At 41.4% G+C, this 21486-nt stretch overlaps 1 protein-coding gene across 2 annotated transcripts in view; it reads right to left on the bottom strand.

Moving 5' to 3' along the window:
• LOC144692201 (volume-regulated anion channel subunit LRRC8D-like) overlaps positions 1 to 21486 on the bottom strand; it is an 87824-nt gene that overhangs the window by 24178 nt on the left and 42160 nt on the right. The window contains exon 1 of one of the 2 annotated variants that reach the window (XM_078560765.1): positions 19186 to 19555. The exons of the other annotated variant lie outside the window; for it this stretch is intronic. The gene's annotated coding sequence lies outside the window, so the exon portion shown is untranslated. Of the gene's footprint in view, positions 1 to 19185; positions 19556 to 21486 lie in introns of those variants that run through there. 2 annotated transcript variants of the gene reach the window in all.

Below are 21486 nucleotides of genomic sequence, written 5' to 3'. Positions count from 1 at the left end.
ACCAGGTGCAAGGATAGATAGCGAGAACGAGATCCAGTAGAGAAAGGACATGGAGAGCGAGAGAGAGAGAAATAACTGGAGGAATATTGAGATAGAGAGGGACATGCCTGATACAGGGAGGGATACTACGCTAGAGAGGGACAGACCTGATACAGGGAAGAATATTGAAATGGAGAGGGACATACCTGATACAAGGAAGACTAGCGAGATGGATAGGGACATACCTGGCACAGGGACAGATACTGAGATGGATAGGGGTACAGCTGGTACAGGAAGCAATACTGAGATGGAGAGGGGCACAGCTGGTACAGGGGCACAGCTAGTACAGGAAGGGATATTGCAATGGACACAGGCAGGCAAAAACATCAAAAGTAGGGTTGAACTTGGAAAGGAAAATACAACTTACCACACACAGGAAAAAAACGTGATCAAACTACAGACATAAGCATCAGCAAAGCCAAAGAAGATCTCTCACAAGGATGGTGCATGTTTTAATTTAGGTTGTCCTCTTTAAATCCAGACAGATCTCTAATTAGATTGAATTCACTCAAGTTATATCCCTCTCCTCCTCACTCCAAATGTATGAATTAGGAGGAGTAGGCCATTCGACCCCTTAAGCCTGTTCCACCATTTGATAAGATTATGGCTGATCCAATTATGGCCTCAACTTCACTTTCCCGTCTACCCACTATAACCTTTGACTCACTTGTTAATCAAGAGTCTATCTAACTCAGTCTTAAAAATATTCAACAACTCTGCCTTCACTGCTCTCTGAGAAAGAGAATTCCATATACTAATGACTCTGAGGGAAAAAAAACTCTCATCTCCATCTTAAATGGGAGACCCCTTATTTTTAAACTGTATCCCCTTGTTCTACTATCTCTGACAAGGGGAATCATCCTCTCGGCACCCTCCCTCCATCCAGCTGTAATTCCCCAAAGGCATTCTCTTAAATGGGATATAATTAGTGAAGCAGGCACAACATACAGTGACTTCATGAACTACAGGGCACTGATTCATAGATGGCAATAAATATTCCTAAAAGGAGTCTAAAGATACGCACTGGGATTTATGACGGCAGGTCTTTCTGACTCATTACTTTCAAAGTTGTTGCCAAGAGGAAAATAAAGGTCAGACGTTTGCAAAAGTAACCGAAATATGAAAATGCTAATGTTGGTTAGAATTCTCATCATTTAAATGCAGAAGGTACTTCTATATGAGGAACTGCTTATACTTGCACTGTGCTATTTTCTCTCCCAAATGAGTTACAGCTACATTGCAAGATTAGCAACAAAATCAAGTTAAACTGCAGCATCTGTTTATCAGGGATTTTTAGAAAAGGTACAGTTTCCTATCTCATCTCAATACTGTACAACAAAAACTGTCTTGGGTATGCTGAGGATTAACAATCAATAGAAATGAGGGCGATGAAGAAGATCCACATCTTGTACGAGAACAAGTCAAATGAAATCGACAGAACATTATTTAACAGGTTGCAATTAAGTCACTCTGTTAAAAGTGCCAGGGGTTCGAGGTGCACAAAGCAGCTTCTGTTAATAACTAACTGACAGAAAATCTGGTTTTATTAACATTCACATCAGGAAATTGTGCGTATGCGAGAGCATGTGGGACTGACTGCTTGACCAGAGAAATTAAGTTGAGGAAATGGTTAGTCTTGTATTAAAAAAAATCCAAGATTAGAATCCACATGAAATGCAGATTTTAGGAAATCAGAATGAGATGATTTCAAACTAATGGCTGGTTCTGGACTGGAGCTGGATCATTTCCACAATTGGAAATTCCAATAAATTCTTCATGTCTTGTGACTTATAATTCATCTCTTCCCTGCCCCCATTGGTATTCTACTCAAGGCAATAGGAGAGAGGAGAACGTGATGAATTATTTCTGAAGCTGGCAGCAAGGTTGAGGAACTATGGTCTGTGAACCTGCAAAAGAAAAAAAATAGCAACAGAGACGAGAACACAAAAGTAACCAGGGGAGTCAGCTAGTCTACTATTCTCATTTACCAACAGCAAAACAGGAGTTGGACTTGGCAAAATCATTACTCGCATGTCATTATAAAACCAAGCATTTTTTGAATGGTCTCCTGGTCAAACAGTACTGATTTCGATTCATGTGTTTGCTACTTAGTGCTATCATCAGCACCAGACTGCATTCCCTAAGCAGTGGAGGCAGAATCCATAATAGCTTCTAAAAGAACAGCAGATAAATATTTGAAAAAAGAAAACTTAACATTTTTAAAAAGGAATGACAGTAAAATTAGGGCTAGGTGGATAGTCTTTTCAGAAAGCTGGGTCAGGTACGATGGGTTGAATGGACTGATTCTGTGCTACAGAATGCAACAGTTGAAAGCCCACCCCCACCAAATCCAAAGCCTTGACAAGACTTTTCTCCCATGTGGTTGCAAAAACATCTGAACATGTATGTTCAAGTGGACATGATATCCCATGGCACTATTCAATTAACTCTGTCAACAAACCTTCCTAAGCTAAGACCATAAAAAAAAAGAATGCTTGATCATTCATCTCATTTCTGTGTATGGAACCTTCCTGTGTATGGACTGCACTTCAAAATGGATTCATTTTCTATTTGGGACAACCTGAGAGATGTGGTGAAGTGCCATATAAATAAAAAATCTCTCATTTTGGGGCCTATTAAAAATTAATTTGGAAACACTGCAAATTAAGAAATGGATAAGACCAACTCTACTGCATTCACAACTTTTCAGCACAGTTTTACCCACAGGTTGACAAATATAGCACAGAAAAGTGTTGGAACAGTTGTTTCTCAGACTGAAGGGAAACATACGGTGGACTAGACGAGAATTTTTTTCTCGCGGGGGTTGAAAGTCTTTAGAACTCCCTTCTTCAAAAAGGTGGTAAAAGCAGAATCTTTGAATATTTTTAAAGGCAGAGGTAGAATGATAAGCAATGGGGTGAAAAGCTATTGGGGTTTGGCAGAAATGTGGATTTGAGGTTACAATCAGTTCAACCATGATCCCATTGAATGGTGGAGCAGGACCACAGGGCCGGCTGGCCTACTCTTGCTCCCAATTCGTTATGTTCCTATCTCTCTCAAGAGGTCAGTATGAGGGTCACTGATTTTTTTGATATATACAAATGGAGTTGGAGCATACAGGACATAATTTCAAAGTTTGCAGCTGAAACAAAACTTATAAATATAAACAGTGAGGAGTATAGTAACAGGAGGACATCCTCTGGTGAGATGGTAACCCCCAGGATGTTGATAGTGGGGATTCAGTGATGGTAATGCCATTGAATGTCAAGAGATGATTAGATTCTCTCTTGTTGGAGATGGTCATTGCCTGGCATTTAAGTGGCAAGTAACATTTGTATCACACATCAGCCCAACCCTCAATGTTGTCCAGCTCTTGCTGCATATGGACATGGACTGTTTCAGTATCTGAAGAGTTGTGAATGGTGCTGAACATTGTGCAATCAGCAGCAAACATCCCCACTTCTGACCTCATGATGGAGGGAAGGTCATTGACGAAGCAGCTGAAAATAAATGGGCCTAGGACACTACCCTGATGAACTCCTGCAGTGATGTCCTGGGACTAAGATGATTGACCTCTAACAACCACAGCCATCTTCCTTTGTGTTAGTTATGACTCCAACCAGTGGAGAGCTTCCCCCACTCCCCAATTTCCACTGACTCCAGTTTTTCTAGGGCTCCTTGACGCCACACTAGGTCAAATGGTGCTTTGATGTCACTCTCACCTCACCTTGAGATCAGCTCTTTTTTCCATGTTGGAACTAAGGCTGTAATGAGGTCAGGAGTTGAGCAGCCCCGACAGAACCCAAACTGAGCATCAGTGAGCAGGTTATTGCTGAGTAAGTGCCACTTTATATCACTGCTGAGACCCCTTCCATCACTTTGCTGATGATAGAGAGTAGACTGATGGGACATTAATTGGCTGGATTGGATTTGTCCTGCTTTTCATGGATAGGACACACTTGGGCAATTTTCCACATTGCTGGGTAGTTGCCAGTGTTGTAGCTGTACTGGAACAGCTTGTCTAAGGATGCAGCTAGTTCTGGAGCATAAAATGCTGCCATATTGTCAGGGCCCACAGCCTTTGCAGTATCCAGTGCCTTCAGCGGTTTCTTGATATCACATGGAGTGAATTTAATTGGCTGAAGACTGGTTTTTGTGATGCTGGGGACCTCAGGAGGAGGCCGAGATGGATCATCTACTCAGCACTTTTGGCTGAAGATTGTTGCAAATGCTTCAACCTTGTCTTTTGCACTGATGAGGCTCCCCCATCATTGAGGATGGAGATGTTTGTGGAGCCTCCTCCTCAAGTGAGTTGTTTAATTATCCACTACCATTCATGACTGAATGTGGCAGGACTGCAGAGCTTAGATCTGATCTGTTGGTTGTGGGATCGCTTAGCTCTGTCTATTGCATGCTGCTTTTGCTGTTTGGCATGCAAGCTGTCCTGTGCTGTAGCTTCACACCTCATTTTTATGTATGTCTGGTGCTGCTCCTGGTATGCCCTCCTGAACTCTTCATTAACCAGGGTTGATTCCCCAGTTTGATGGTAATGGTAGAGCGGGGGATATGCCAGGCCATTAGGTTATAAATAGTGGTTGTAAACAATTTTGCTGTTGCTGATGGCTCACAGTGCCTCAAGGATGTCCAGTCTAGAGTTGCTTAATCTGTTCGAAATATATCCCATTTAGCACGGTGGTAGTGCTACACAACACGATGGAGGGTATCTTCAACGTGAAGACAGGACTTCATCTGCACAATGACCGGTGTGGTGGTCACTCATACAGGAATCAATAATATTCTGAGCTAATAAAAATAGAACCATGTGATCCAGTGACCCTTGACTTGGAAGCAGTATCAACAGGAAGGAAGGTATGACCAGACGTCTTGTGGCTGGGAGACACACGAGAGAGCTGGAGGCAGAAAGCGACCAGCAGACAGACACAGGAGCTCTTGGAGGTGCTGTGCGAGTGAGCTAGAAAGGCCTGAATCTCGAGAGAGCTGGGTGTTTTACAAGAGGTGGCCAAACTGTTTAACAGGGATTATTGAAGGGACCAGAGAAAGAGATTCCCCAGAGACTTCTGTGCCGTCAAGAATTTAGGTAAGGAGATTCTGCAGGAATGTGCCATTCAGTTGACGATCATCTGAGGGAAACTCGAATAGAACATGGCCTCCGGTGAATCAGATTCGAGGGTTGAATCAGTTGAGTGGCAAAGTGAGCTATCTGACATACCAGAGGCCGAATTGGAAAACGGAGATTGCATATGGCACCACCTTCATGCAGGGAGCGATGCGGGTGCTTATGGTTGTGTAAGATGCATCTATATTGTATCAACTATTTAAAGTGAAATTTACCTTCTTATTTGAAGCATCATTTACCTGTTAATTCATGTTTAACTTATATTGGTTCTGATTCATGTTAAAGTAGGAATTTTTAAAAAGTGAAATCTTGTTAATTTCTTCATTTGGGGATCATTCAGTAAATTTGGTTCTTTTGGTTTACAGCTCTCCCACAGGGATCACAAGAATGTGTGTGTTAACATTTGATTGACAAAATTAATGAACTTTTCATTCTGTACTTAAAATGTTGGGTCCTTCAGGGAATGCAGTGTTATAGTGGGGATAAAACTTTAATGGTTAGTTTGCAAGCCTAAGAAAGTTAAGCTGAGAGTCCTAGTGAGACTGACGCATAATGGTGAGCCCCTATTGATGGGTATGTAACACAGATTTCAATACTGAACAATTTTGAAGCTACATAGGAACATGGGAGCAAGAGTAGGCCAATCAGCCCCTTAAGCCTGCTCCACCATTCAATACGATCATGGATCATCCAATTCAATGCCTTTTTTCCACACTATTCCCATATCCTCCTGTCATTGGTATTAGAAATCTGTCAATCTCCACTTTAAACATACCCAATGACTGAGCTTCTACAGCCCTCTGGGATAAAGAGTTCCAAAGATTCAAACCCTCTGAGGCAAGAAAATCTCCTCATCTTGGTCTTAAGTGACATCTCCCTTATTTTGAAATTTTGTCCCCTGGTTCTAGACTCCTCAACCAGGGAAAACCTCTTACCTGCATCTACCTTGTCTATCCCTGTAGGTTTCAATGAGATCACCTCTCATTCTCGAAACTCTAGAGAATACAGGCCCTGTTTTCCCACTCTCTCTCCATAGGACAGTCACACCATCCCAAGAACAAGTCTGGTGAACCTTCACTGCACTCACTCAATGGCAATAATATCCTTCCTAACGTAAGGGGCCCAAAACTACACACAGTTCTCCAGGTGCAGTCTAACCAAGATTCTATGTGATTGAAGCAAGACTTCACTACTCCTGTACTCAAATCCTCTTGCGATAAAGGCTAACTTACCATCAACCTTTCTAACTGCTTGCTGCACCTTAGCTTTCAGTGACTTATTGACAAGGACACCCTTTGTACATCTACATTTTCTAATCTCTCACCATTTAATAACCCTGAAAATCTGTTCCTCCTACCAAAGTGAATAACCTCACAATTTTCCCCATATTATATTCCATCTGCCATGTTCTTGCCCATTCACTAAGTCTGTCCAAGTTCCCTTGAAGCCCTTTTGCATCTTCCTCACAACACACATTCCTACCTAGCTTTGCATCATCTGTGAAGATGGAAATATTACATTTGGCGCCCCCCCACATCCAAATCATTGACATCTATTGTGAACAGCTAGGGCCCAAGTGCTGATCCTTGCATTACCCCACTAGTCACAGCCTACCAATGTGAGAATGATCCATTTATTCCTCCTCTGTTTTCTGCCTGTTAACCAATCCTTAATCTATGCCACTATATTACCTCCTATCCCATGTGCTTTAATTTTGCCATTGGGAATTTCAAAAGAATGAAAAGATCTACTCTAATGATTTCTTATAATATTGTTATATGATTGGGAACTCTCCCCTAACAACTTTCAGGAAGTATGCTATAAAGCAGCTTGCCCCACATTGCCCCCTTCCCCAAATTTCCTTACCCATGAACCTATTCCTGACAAATAAGCATGCTCCCACATCTATCCATCATAGGAAATTTAAAGGATGGAGAAAGCCTCAAATTCTGTCCTAAAACCGCCAGTTTATTTTTTTTCACATTTGCAGTATCACTAACATGAATTATTTCACTCAGAATCAAACAGCACAGGAGGCCATTCAGACCATACCTGTGCTGGCCCTTTGTAAGTCATATCCATTAGCCCTACTCCCCTGCCCTATCCCCATAGACCTGCAAATGTTTCCTTTAACAATATTTGTCTCATTCCCATTTGAAAGTTACTATTGAATCGGCTTCTCGCCCTTTCAGGAAATGTGATCCAACTCAACAATTTGCTGCATTTAAAAATAAAAACCTCCCCATCTCCGTTCTGATTCTTTTTTCCAATTACCTTAAATCTGTGCTTACTAGTTACTGAGTCTCCTACCAGCAGGAACGGTTTCTCCCTTTTTACTCTATCAAAACCCCTCAATTTTAAACATTTCAATTAAAGTGGTGGCGTGGTGGTAATGCCACTGGACTAGTAATCCAGGGCAATGCTCTGGGGACATGGGTTCAAATCCCAACATGATACCCATAGCACCAAGACAACTGGATCCTTCCCCTCCTACACCAAGGTCCTCCCCAGCCCTGAGGAGATGCCCTTAACCCTGCACTGGGCAGGCAACACAGCATTCAGGACTCTCACTCTGTGTAGAGAACAGTACCTATCTTCCTAACTATACTGCAACCACATTCCTTTAAACTCCCCCAACTTGAATGCCCCCACCGCACCACAGAGCTGTAGTCAGTTTGCTCATCCTTCCTGCAGTCCCTGTTCTCGTCCACACAAGCTGCAAGAACACCGAACCTGTTAGACAAGTGCAAAGGCTGAGGCTCCTCCATTGCTATCTTCTGGATCCCCATATATGCCTCACTTGCAGTCACACCTTCCTTAATTATAATTAAAAATTGTGGATAGATATTAATATTTACACCTGCCAGGCAGTTAGTCTCAGGGATAGAGTAGTTTGTCTGGTTCAATAATCCTTGTATACCAAACTCCGGAAAGTCTAAGAAACCAGAGCATTACCTCGGGGAGATGACATTAGAGAAATCAAGTCATTAACAATACTGGTGCTGTTCAGAAACTCACTTTCCTATCTAACTGCTGGACAGAATCAATTTGCTTCAGGCTCTTGGTATAGCAATACATGTTTGTAGTTTTTAAGAAAACAACTAATCATTATTGATACCTAAGCAAAGGATGCAGAACTAGAGCTGGCCTTGGATGGCAAAAGAATAAAAGGAAACAATCTCCCGATAGGAAAACATATGGCAAAAGGTGACCATAATTTAATTGGATTTAAGATTCAGAAGAGCAAACACCTGTGAGTTTACATAGCACCTTTCACAACCTCAGGATATCGTAAGGCGCTTCACAGCTAATTAATTACTTCTGAAGTCTAGTCACTGTTATAATGTGGGTATGGCTGGTTGGGTTGAATGGCTTGTTTCTGTACCAAATATCTTATGTAATCCAAACACAGCAGCCAATTCAAGCACAGCAATGATACACATGAAATTAAATTCAATTAACTGTATTAGTGACATTGCTCGAAGGATATACGTTGGTGTGGGATCTTTTCCATCCACCTGAGCAGCCTTGGAATAATGTCTCATCCAGAACACAACGCAGTGCTCCTTCACAGACACACAGAAGTATCTTGATTATGTGCTCAAGTCCCAGGAGTGGGGCTCGAACTCAACCTTCTGACTCAAAAGATAAGAGTGCTTACAATCAGCAAGCTGAAGCTGATGCTTCAGTGCAAGATAAAAATGTTAGACTAGAAAATAACTCAATTTCAGTGGGATGAAGGGAGACTGCTTAGAAAAATAAATGGTGGATTATACAGTGGACTACTCAGTAAGAGGTATTTAAATACAAGATTGATGTAGTGTAGGTAAGTTAAAGACATTCCTACTAGGACTAAAGGGGATGCCTCAACAGCAGAGATCCCATAGATAAAAAGAGAGATTAGAGGAAGAATTGATTTTAAAAAAATAAAGCATATGACCAATATAGAGAATAATATAGAAGAAAACAAGAAATAAAAAATGGTATACAATAGAAATAAAAAAGTAAATTAACTAGGAAGGCAAGGAGACAGGCCCAAAAGTAAAGTTGATCAATCTCCAGCGATAGATTGGTTATTCAACAGCTAATTCATTGTTCATTTGTATTACCATGTATCCAGTTTTGCAAGTGTTTTTAGTATCTACAATTTTTCTTTAATTGTACCTGAACTTGGACATGCACTAATTGTACATGTCCAAATGCAGCAAGACCCGGACAATATCCTGGCTTGGGCCAACAAGTAGCAAGTAACATTCCTGCCAAACAAGTGCCAAGCAATGACCATCTCCAACAAGAGAGAATCTAACTATCGCCCCTTAATGTGTAATGGCATTACCATCACTGAATGCCCCATTATCAACATCCTGAGGGTTACCATTGACCAGAAACTGAACTGGACTAGCAAAATAAATGCTGTGGTTACGAGAGCAGGTCAGAGGCTAGGAAACCTGTGGCGAATAACTCACCTCCTGACTCTCCAAAGCCTGTCCACCATCTACAAGGCATAAGTCAGGAGTGTGATGTAATACTTCGCACTTGCCTGGATGAGTGCAGCTACCACAACACAAGAAGCTTGACACCGTCCAGGACAAATCAGCCCGCTTGATTGGCGCCACATCCACAAACATTCACTCCCTCCACCACCGATGCACAGTAGCAGCAGTGTGTACCATCTACAAGATGCACTGCAGGAATTCACCAAGGCTCCTTAGACAGCACCTTCCAAACCCACAACTACTACCACCTAGAAGGACAAGGGCAGCAGATAGATGGGAACACCACCAGCTGGAAGTTCCCCTCTAAGTCATTTACCATCCTGACTTGGAAATATATCACCGTTCCTTCATTGTCAGGGTGTCAAAATCCTGGAATTCCCTCCCTAACAGCACTGTGGGTGTACCTACACCACAGGGACTGCAGTGGTTCAAGAAGGCAGCTCACCACCACCTTCTCAAGGGCAGCTAGGGATGGATAATAAATGCTAATGTAAAAATAAATGGCTAGATTTCTGTGTAATTCTGCTATATTTAGCTGCCCCAAAACATTTATTTTTATCCCCACAAAGAAGAATACTTTTGTATGCATCTTAATTTGATGAATTGCAAGAAACATTTGGGTTAAGCCACTGATGGAAGAAAAGCCTCCCCTCAACATAATATTAAATCGAGGGTGGAGGGAGAAAGAGGCCTGAGGAAGAAACAAGAGCAGGGGTGGGGAGAAAAGGACAGCAGGGGTGGGAGGAGGGAAAAGGAGAACAGAAACCACCTTGAAGAAGATTGCCTCACAAAATAAGCAATTCCTAGTTAATGCTGGCTTCTGGAGGCTGAAGAGGACAATATTTCTGACGATTGCCTGTGTTCATGTAGGAAAAGAATCTGTACTTTCAATTGGTGCAATAATAGTATTGTCTGCAACAAGTAACCTGTCCCTGCTTTATGGTGATGCTACTGTCAGCAGACTTGCCATTCTTCACAGCTCTAATACTGCTCAGTACAGCAGCAGCTCCAACCCACCCACCCCGTTCCACTCAGGCAACAGGCATTGGACTAATGAGCCCAGATTAAGTCATTAGGATTCTTATGCAAAGCCAAACAGACCATTTGTAGCTTTCAAGTTTACCTCCGTGGAACTAGGCCCAAGGGTCAATTCTAATTAGAGCGCCAAGTTCTTGCCAGTATCAGTATTTTCTAAGCTTAAATCACATCTATTCGATTTCCAAGTTCTATGATTTTGTGGCAGTTAATTTGGTCAGATTTTGATAAGCGTTTGTATTTTATATAGAATAGTATTTGTTAAAAGCACCAGAACTAGTACAAGTGAGAAGAAAAATAAAATGGAATACATCCACTGATCTCCATTTTACAAAAAGGGCATAGAGGCAATGGAGAAGGTGCAAAAATATTTTCACAAAAATATCAGAATTTACGAAATATATTTATCAGGAAAAACTGAACAGGTTGGGGCTAATTTCTCTAGAAAAGGGAAGGCTGCAGGGTAATTTGATAGAGGTCTTCAAAATTATGATGGGTTTTGATACGGGAGACAGATGTCATGAAACTATAATAAGTTTCAATAATATTATTGTGGTTTATTGTACAGCAGGTTTATGGGTGTGTGTAGATGGTTCTGTCTGATTTAATTAAATTAGAGTCAGATAGGCTGCAAGCTTGAAATTATCAAAAGAAGTTTGGGGTAAAAGGCATTTGAAATGCTAATGAGTAAACATGGATGAGGTCTTAGCATATAGGGTGTGAAGGAAATTTGCATTTTTAGATAAGTGAAGGAGTTGTTTGGGTTTCAAAGGGATGGTAGGATGTTTACAACTAACAAGATAAATAGGGCAAGGTTACTATATTTATTTTTCCCAAAAGTTATTGACCATATTGATAACATGAAAGCTTTTTATATTATGGGAAAAGTACATTTCCAAAGACATATAGAACAATGGAATTTACAGATTAAAGAGAGAGAAACATATAAAAGGAAGGAAGCTGATGTGGGGGGGGGGGGGGCATATAAGAACTAAAAGGAGTGTGTAAAATAGCCTCAGGGAAACCTCCAGCTACATTAGCAAAAGTCTGCTGTGTCCAGTAACTAAAGTTGGAGAAAAGCCTTTGGAATTCCACTGTCGAGTGGGTGCTGTGGTAAGTTTGCAGGCTTGCTATTTAAATTTAAAATCTATTTTGGACTGTTGCCTTAGAAGGGTGTGTGTAATTGGGAGTCAGTTTAATTAGGAATTTTGGGATCTGTTATAATATTAAGTAACTGTAATCTTACGTGTGCGCTTGAAATCTTTTCTTAATAAACATTTTAGTTTTTAAAATCTCTAAAGGTGTTAGTGGACTCATTACTTCTGAATTCAGTGCCCAAATCTTCTCGTAATAAATACAAATTGCAAAACTGTTGTGATAGCATGGCCAAGTTTCCCTCGTGAATTTAGTTTGCCTCGCACACATCAACTGCCACATCATAACAGAAAAGATTTTGCAATGTGCAAGTTCAAAACTAGGGGTCATAAATAAGAGCACAAGAAATAGGAGTGGGCCATACAACCCCTTCATTTAATAAGAACTTGACTGATCTACTACATGAACCACATTTTTTGTCGTATCCTCTATTTTCTTAGTGTCAAAAACTCTATTGATCTCAGTCTTCAATGTATCCATTTATCAAGTATCCACAGATCCCTGAGGTTCAGAATTTGCAAGATTCAAAATCTTCTGAGAGGTGAAATTTCTCCTCACTGGGTTGGAATATAAAACTAATGTATAATTTGCCCCTCTAATTGTTTGCTGTACCTGCATCTTAACTTCTTGTGATTCATGCATAAGAACATCTAAATCTCCCTGAATAATGGCATTTACTAATTTCTCACCATTTAAAACATAATTGCTCTCCAATTATTCTTACGAATGTGAATAATTTCACATTTCCCCAAACTATACCCCATCTGCCACCTCCTTGTTCAATCACTTAACTAGCTTATATCCCTCCACAGCCTATTTTGAGTCCTTCACAGCAAATAAAAGATGGTAACAAATCCAGAAAGGAAATCAGGAGAAACTTCTTTACTCAGAGTGGTTAGAATGTGGAATTGCTACCATATGGAGTAGTTGATGCAAACAGCATGGATGCCTTTAAGATGTTAGATATGTACGAGGGAGAAACGACTGGAAGGAGCAGTAGCTGTAGTTACATGAAGCTAAGGGGGAGGAAGATTGTGTGGAGCCTAAACACAAGCTCATTCCAGCTGTACATAATTATCTGTTGTTTTTGTGCTGTAAATCCTATGCAATACTGGCACAGCCTTGTCTATGGATCTAGAAGCAGGCTGTGGGGGATTCGGGGACTATAAAGTTAAAGGAAGATAACAGAATGGTAACAGCACAGAAGTATGGCATTCATTTAAACTGTCACATTTGCGCCAGCTCTCAGCTTCTACTGAGCTATTCAGCTGGTCCCATGTCCCTGCCTCTTCCACGTAGCCCCGCAAATTTTCTCTTTTCAAATAATTATCCAATTTCCTTTTGAAGCCACGATTCAATCTGCCTCCGCCACACACTCAGGCAGTACATTCCGAATCCTAACCACATGCTGCATGAAGAGGTTTTTCCTCATGTCACCTTTGGTTCTTTTGCCAATCAGCTTATATCCTTTAGATCTCAACCCTTCTGGCAATGGGAATAGTTTCTCCTTATCTACTCTGTCTATGATTTTGGAAACCTCTATCAAATCTCCTCTTAACCTTCCTTTCTCTACAGAGAAGGTCTCCAGCTTCATTGATCTATTCTCATAACGGAAGTCCCTCAACCCTAGAATCATTCTCGTGAATTTTTTCTGCACTCTCTCCAATGCCTTCACATCCTTCCTAAAGCTCGGTGCCCATATTGAGGTTGAAGCAGTGCTTCATAAAATATTCATTATAACCCCTTTGCTTTTGTGCTCAATGCCTCAATTAAAAAGGTCCAGGATCCAACATGTCTCAGTAGCTACTTTCTCAGCCTGTCCTGCCAACCTCAACAATTTATGTACATATACACCCAGGTCCCTCTGCTCCTGCACCCCCTTTAGAATTGCATCCTTTTATATTCTCTTTTCTTACCGGACTATATTACTTCATGCACCTCTTCATTAAATTTCATCTGCAACGTGTCCACCCATTTTGCTTCATCTCTATATCCTAATGAATTCTATTAATATCCTCCTCAAAACTCACAATACCTCAAATTTTTGTGCCATCTTCAAATTTTGAAATTGTGCCCTGCACACCCAAGTCTAGGTCATTGAAATAGAGCAAGAAAAGCAGTGGAGCTGTGACTGACCAGGGGGAGGCCCAGCTTATATGTTGCAAAAAACAACCATTCACTACTACTCTCATTTCCTGCCACTCAGCAAACTTCAGACCCTTGCCGTTTATTCCATGGACTTCAACTTTGTTGACAAGCCTGTTATGTGGCACATTACCAAACATGTTTTGGAAGTCCATGTACACCACATGAACTGCAATTCCCCAGAGGAACCATCTCCCTCACTTGTATTCAGAACCAAATGCCAGCTGGAGAGTGAAATGCACTCAAAGCACTACTGCACTACCTGTCTGATCCTCCTTAACTGCCTGGTGGTCACCCATTCCCTGCATGCACACCCTTAAGCTATGGGGTGACAACATTCAGAAACTGCTCCCATGAAACTCTTGGCCTTAAGAATGTACCACCAGCTGCTGTTCAAGCTCCAAAACCCAGAGCTTAAGCTGTTCCAGCTGTCAACACTTCCTGCACACTGTTGTGCAGATCACAAGATTTCCAGAGATGAATTCAGTGACTGCCTAAGTGATGATGGTAACTCTACCCTCCTCTCTGCATAGACGCTACCTTAAGTACTGAAAGTTTGCAGCATTTTCTGTTTATTACAGATTTCTAGCACCTTCAGCATTTTGCTTCCCAAGCCACACGCTGATTGATTTGGAAAAGGTCCATGAACATATCCATTCTCAATGACGTTGCAAAGGTCAGGGCTGAAGCTTTTGAACCCACTTTCAACGAGAAGTGCTGAGTGGATGATCTAACTTGGCTTCCTCCTGAGGCCCCCAGCATCACATAAACCATCTTCAACCAATCCAATCCACCGCCATCCAGGTCAAAGCAACCTGCTTGATTGGCATCCCATCCCACCATCTTAAACATTCACTCCCTCCATCACCAACACACATGGTCACAACATTGGCTGAGTGACAAGAAACAGTAGTGGTTAATGGATGCTTTTTGGGCTGAGGGAATGTTTGTAGTGGACTTCCCCAGGGGTCATGTTAGGACCCTTGCTTTTCCTGATATATATGAATGGCCTAGACCTTGGTGTACAGGGCACAATTTCAAAATTTGCAGATAATACAAAAAACTTGGAAGCATTGTGAACTGTGAGGATGATGGTGTAGAACTTCAAAGGGACAGACAAGTTGATGGAATGGTCGGACAGGTGGCAGATGAAGTTCAATGTGGAGAATGTGATGTAATTCATTTTGGCAGGAAGAATATGGAGATACCATATTAAATAAAAGGTACAATTCTAAACAGGATGCAGGAGCAAGCTCAGAGTGCAGTTAACAAAGCATACAGTATCCTGGGCTTTATATTAATAGGGGCATAGAGTACAAGAGAAAGGAGGTTAAGCTGAACTTGTGTAAGACACTAGTTTGGCCTCAGCTAGAGTATTGTATCCAGTTCTGTGCGCCACACTAAGAAGAATGAAGGCATTGGAGAGGGTGTAGAAAATATTCATGGGAATGGTTCCAGGGATGAGAAACTTCAGTTATGAAGATACATTGGAGAAGATTGGAGAAGTTAGGACCATTTTCATTGGAGAAGGCTGATAGAGGTATTCAAAATCATGAGTGGTCTGGACAGAGTAGAAAGAGAGAAACAGCTTCCACTCATGAAAAGAGAGAGAATGAGAGGGCACAGATTTAAAGTAATTTGCAAAAGCGATGAGAGAAAATACTTTTTCATGCAGCAAATGGTTAAGGTCTGGAATGTATTGCCTGAGAATGTGGTGGAGGCAGGTTCAATTGAGGCATTCAAAAGACAATTAGACTGTTATCTGAAAAGGAAGAAATGTGCAGGGTTATGCCGAGAAGGTAAGAGAATGGCACTGAATGAATTACTCATTTGGAGAGCCGGTGCAGACACGATGGGCTGAATGGCCTCCTTCTGCACTAACAATTCTGTGATTCTGTGAAATGTACGCTAAGCCCTCATTGGAGAGTTGCTTACACTGATGACGCCACACCGGCATTCCATACCGAGGAACACCTTCAACAGCAGACGGGTAGGCACATTCACACCTATAAATAGTTTGGTTTGACAATTAAAATCAGGAAGACAAAACAGGTCCAGGATGTTGGCATACCACCATTCAACAACATTGACAATGTGACGCTGGAGATTGTCAATAGCCTCATATCTAGGCTCCACAATTACCAGCAGTTTGTCGCTTGATGCTGAAATCAATACACCCATAGACATAATTGCTGCAGCTTTTGCAAAGCTGAGTAAGAGAGTGTGGAACAACAACAAGCTGACTGAGAACACCAAACTGCAAGTCTACCAAGCCTGTGTCCTGGTATCTGAAAAGGAAGAATGTGCAGAGTTGTGGGGAAATGATGAGAGAATGGCACTTGGTGAATTGCTCAGAGAACTGGTGCAGACATGGGCCGAATGATCTCCTTCTATGCTGTAATAATTCAATGATTCTGTGATAGCAGTGTCTACCATCTGCAAGATGCACTGCAGCTTACCAAGACTCCTTTAACATCACCTTCCAAACCAGCAATCTCTGCCACCTAGAAGGACAAGGACAGCAGACCCATGGGAACACCACTGCCTGCAAATTCTCCTCCAGGCCACACACCATCCTGAATTAGAACTATATTGCATTCTGTCACTGTTGTTGGGTCAAAATCCTGGAACCACCCCCCTAACAGCACCATGGGGTACCCTCACCACATGGACTGCAGCGGTTCAAGGGAGGCAGCTCACCACCAACTTCTCAAGGGCAATTAGGATTGGGCAATAAATGCTGGCTGAGCCAGCGACGCTCAGATCCGTGAAAGAATAGATAAAAACAAAAATTCACTCCACATGAAAATCAAGAAAGGGTTGAGCACACTACAGCAAAGGCTATAAACAGCTACAACCTGAGCATCTACCCAGCAATGTGGAAAATTGCCCACATATGTTCCCCATCAGCCTACTCCAAACCATTAGCAAAGTGGTAGAAAGCGTCATCGATATTGCCATCAAGCAACACTTACTCACCGATAACCTGATCACCGATGCTCTATTTTGGTTCCGCCAGGACCAACTGGTTTCAGATCTTATTACAGCCTAGGTCCAAACATGGACCAAAAAAGAGCTGAATTCCAGAGGTGAGGGAGAGTGACTGACTTTAGCATCAAGGCAGCATTTGACCAAGACCAGCATCAAGGAGCCCTAGCAAAACTGGAGTCAATGGGAATCAGAGCTCAAAGAAAGACGGTTGTGGTTGTTGGAGATCAATCATCTCATTATCAGGTCATCACTGCAGGAGTTCCTCAGAGTAGATCACAGGCCCAACCATCTTTAGTTGCTTCATCATTTTTTTTTATTCGTTCGTGGGACGTGGGTGTCACTGGCTAGGCCAGCATTTACTGCACATCCCTAATTGCCCTTGCTCAGAGGACGTTTAAGAGTCAACCACATTGCTGTGGGTCTGGAGTCACGTGTAGGATAGACCAGGTAAGGACAGCAGATTTCCTTCCCTAAAAAGGGCATTAGTGAACCAGATGAGTTTTTACAATTGGCAATGGCTTTGCAGTCATCGTCAGACTTTTAATTCCAGATTTTTATTGAATTCAAATTTCACCATGGTGGGATTCGAACCAGAGTCCCCCATTACCCTGGGACTCGGGAATACTAGCCCAGTGACAATACCACTATGCCACCACCTCCCCCATATCCCTTTATCATAAGGTCAGAAGTGGGGACATTCACTGACGATTTCACAGTGTTCAATATACCATTTGCAACTCCTCAGATACTGAAGCAGTCTGTGCCCGCATGCAGCAAGACCTGGACAACATTGAGGCTTGGGCTGATAAGTGGCAAGCAACATTTGCACCACACACATGTCCCAGGCAATGGCCATCTCCAACAAGAGAGAATCTAACCATCTCCCATTGACATTCAAGGGCATTACCATTGTTGACTCACCAGTCAATTAGGAATGGGCAATAAATGCTGGCCTTCCTTGTGATGCCCACAATCCATGAATGATTACAAAAAGGTAAAATTATTTACAGATAATTTTCAACATAACGGGGAACAAATTATGGCATTCTGAAGATACTGGAAACATTCACAATACATTTATTAGTACGAATGGCAGGAAGAGAAAAGGAGAGTGTTTTATTGACAAAACAAGCCAGGCTCCATTTCATTACCTAATATCTCTTCCATGCAATAGTTAACAAATTAAGAAGTGGAAAATGCGGTTAAAGAAATTATTTTGGCTGTTGATCTTTTATTGACATCCAAAACATAAATTTACCTTTCCTTTTTTATACATATTAAAAGCCTACTGTCTACTTGCAGTATTTACATTATTTTAAACATTTATTTCCATAATTTGGATTATCTCCATTAATTTTAGTTCTTTCAATGCAAATTTTATTTTTACATTATTTCTTGGTTGTGCGCAAGAAAGGAAATGAGTTGTGAACAATCCAATTGGCATCATCGGTGGAGTGATATAAAAGTGGATGATCCTACATGATCCAGTTTATTTTTATTCAAACTGTGATTGAAGATGTGTTTTTGTCCATGTTTTAATGCTCTACAGTGTTGGGTACGGACATGCACCAGTCACTTCCCACTAGGATTCAAGTGGTAAGAACAGAGCTGTGGAAAATGTGCCACAAAACTCATGACAGTCTGATAAAATACTGTCATACTTAAATATATCCCCGGCAGCTAATTTTCTTTTTGGTGAATATTAGGTTAGGAAATGGGACCCCATTCCTTTCAGGCACCCAACGTCACAAAAACAGATTATCAGGTTGTTATCACATCGCTCTTTGTGGGAGCTTGCTGTTCACTGTTGTATTTCCTACATTACATAAGTTACTGTATTTAAATTACTTCATTAGTTGTAAAAACATATTAGGGCATTAAAGTTTATGAAAGGTGTTATATATGCAAAGCTTTCTTTTTGATTTGCTAAGATCTGCTTCTCACAACACTCATTTGTTGACCTAGCAAGAACTGCCTATTTGGTGCTGAAGAAGAGTTTTTTATTGCTTGACAGAGTTGAGACTACCCATATTTCTCAAATAACCTTCATAACTACCTTAGAAGGGAAACAAATTCCAAAATTAAGCCTGCAGTCAAACCCAGATAAGAAAAATATGTACACAAACTGCACCATAGTGCTACAACTCAGCAGACTGCTTGATAAAAAAAAGTCATAATAAATCTCACCTTTCCATACAAACAACTGCCAAGAGTCTATTGCAAGGGTAAAAACAGTCAGGTTGTAGCTTACTTTATTGTCTCTTCCCCGTCTCCTCCCAACATGGTTGTTTATAATAACACAGCAAAGAGAGCCTTTTCAACAAGTCCTTATTTGGTTTCAGAACCTCCGACTGTGCACTGAACACCACCCTTCAGATCCAATGCAGGTCAGGTCTGCTTAACATAGATCTGCCAGTGACTTAGCAAATATGTCCAAGAAGTAACTGAGCTGTACAGAAGTAGGTCACAGGTTCAATCCCCAGTCTTTGCTTAGCCCACCTTCCCCATGGGGCAGTTGAGATGTTACAATTAGTCTCAGTGAGCCAAACTTTGAGGATTAGGAGGGAGTAAATTCAATAACATTATTATCCCTAGTGAACGCAGAATGGAGGATTGAGGCAATGGCATTGCAAGCCAATCTCTGATAATTATTCCCTTTGGCTTTCTGCAAAATAACACAAGGTGAGAATTTAATACATTAAAAAACTGAATTCCCAGATGATCTAAGCAAAGTGGACTGAAATAAGGAGGAGGAGTCAAAGAGAGGAGGAATTCTCAATTACCCACCATTGGTTTGAATTTTTTTTCATTCTTTCAGGACAATTCCATTTCCACGTTAAAAATCCCTCCCTGTTTCACTCTCGCTCCCATTATTGCTGTTGGACAACTGCATTAAATGCATGCTTAAGAATTTTCCACATTCCTACATTGTTCCATATCAGGCCTCTCTCTACTGCAGGGGTGGGGAACCCCCAGCCTGTGGGCTGGGCATAGCCTGTTGCACTTCATCCGGCCAGCGGTGGGGATTAAAAAAAAGAGAAAACAATTCCTAAATAAATAGTCATAGAGCAAGAGAAAACACAAATAATTAGGGACGAACGAAAGATTATTTAAATATTCAGATTAGTTTTTTTTTCAGTCCATGCCAACACCATGGGAAATGAAGTGACAGCGTAAGTGAGCCCCAGCCCAGAGTTCAGGAAGCTACTGAAAAGGACACGGATAGGAACTGAACCATAAAGAAAGGGATTCATGATCAGGGCCATATTCAAAGCTGCTTACTTTTGTGCACCATACATTTCCTTTAACAGATTTTTCCTGTCTCATTTTCTAATATTTCAAATGCTGCTTTCTAACATCTTGAGCAGTGTCTGGGGTGAGGAATCAGCGACGGATAGACTGACCATAAATCAGCTGGGAGTGCCAGTGTGCTGGTGGATGGTCGGGTAAAGCTTTGAATGTTCTCAGCAGAGAATTGTTGGAATCTTAACAGAAACACGGCGTTAAAATCTCCACTGGCATCAGGATGTGCTTCAGTTTGTTACGTCTCCCTGTGCTATCCCAGTGTTATTTAAAATGTTCACATCAAGCATCTGAATATCTCTGCACACTAACGGTTAACTCAGAGTATCACATCTGTGAAAAGCAAATTTCTTGCAAGAGTTCAAGGAAGTAACTATTACAGTTATGTCAGTAACCTTAAAGCAAACCTGCTCACATCAGAAACAAAACTCTTATAAAAGGTGATCTCCAGGGATGATTAGAAGTTTACTCGCAGCGATGAAGTATTGTTTGGGTTGGTTGAATATTAGCTACTCTGCTCATCAATGCCAAAATCTCCCCCAGGGTAGAAGAAGATTGTACTTTTGCTCCCCCCTATCTTAAGTGGTTAATATTTTATTCTTATTTAATATGACAAAGAGAATGTCTCTGTCCTGTCCTGTTCTGCTATCAACATTCAGTGTTTCTGGTTCTAAAAAGTTGGAAATCCAGAATTCAATGGTACCTTATGAATCCCTGAGCCATTTACCTGATTGAGAGAGTATTTTGTTGAACCAGTTCAAGACTGCACATTGTCTGATGGGGACATTCGGTGATATTCCTGCCGTTAAACAGTGCGCTCATTTTTTTACCATTTCAGTTGGCATTCAATGCAGACCCAGTTCTGCTCTTTCAAAGAGACCCTGGCCATTCCTATTTGGAGGACACCAGGGCATATCAGAGGACCACCCCATAACAAAATCTAGTCCCAGAACCTAAATTGAGCTTAGCAAGGGAGACAAGTCCAGACTGTGCCATCTTTTTATTATGCATTCATTGGATGCAGGCGTCATTGGCTAGGCCAGTATTTATTGCCCATCTTTAATTTCCCTTGAGAAGGTGGTGATGAGAAAAGCTCCACCATTTAAAGGTCACCACCAGTGGCAATCACAGCCCACAGTATTCATGCCTCTACAATAGCAAGGCTCATTAAGGAAAAGCAAACTC

Source organism: Cetorhinus maximus, chromosome 17 (assembly GCF_964194155.1).
Source record: "Cetorhinus maximus chromosome 17, sCetMax3.hap1.1, whole genome shotgun sequence".
Classification (NCBI taxonomy): Eukaryota; Metazoa; Chordata; class Chondrichthyes; order Lamniformes; family Cetorhinidae; genus Cetorhinus; species Cetorhinus maximus.
This window is presented reverse-complemented; position numbering and strand designations above follow the sequence as displayed.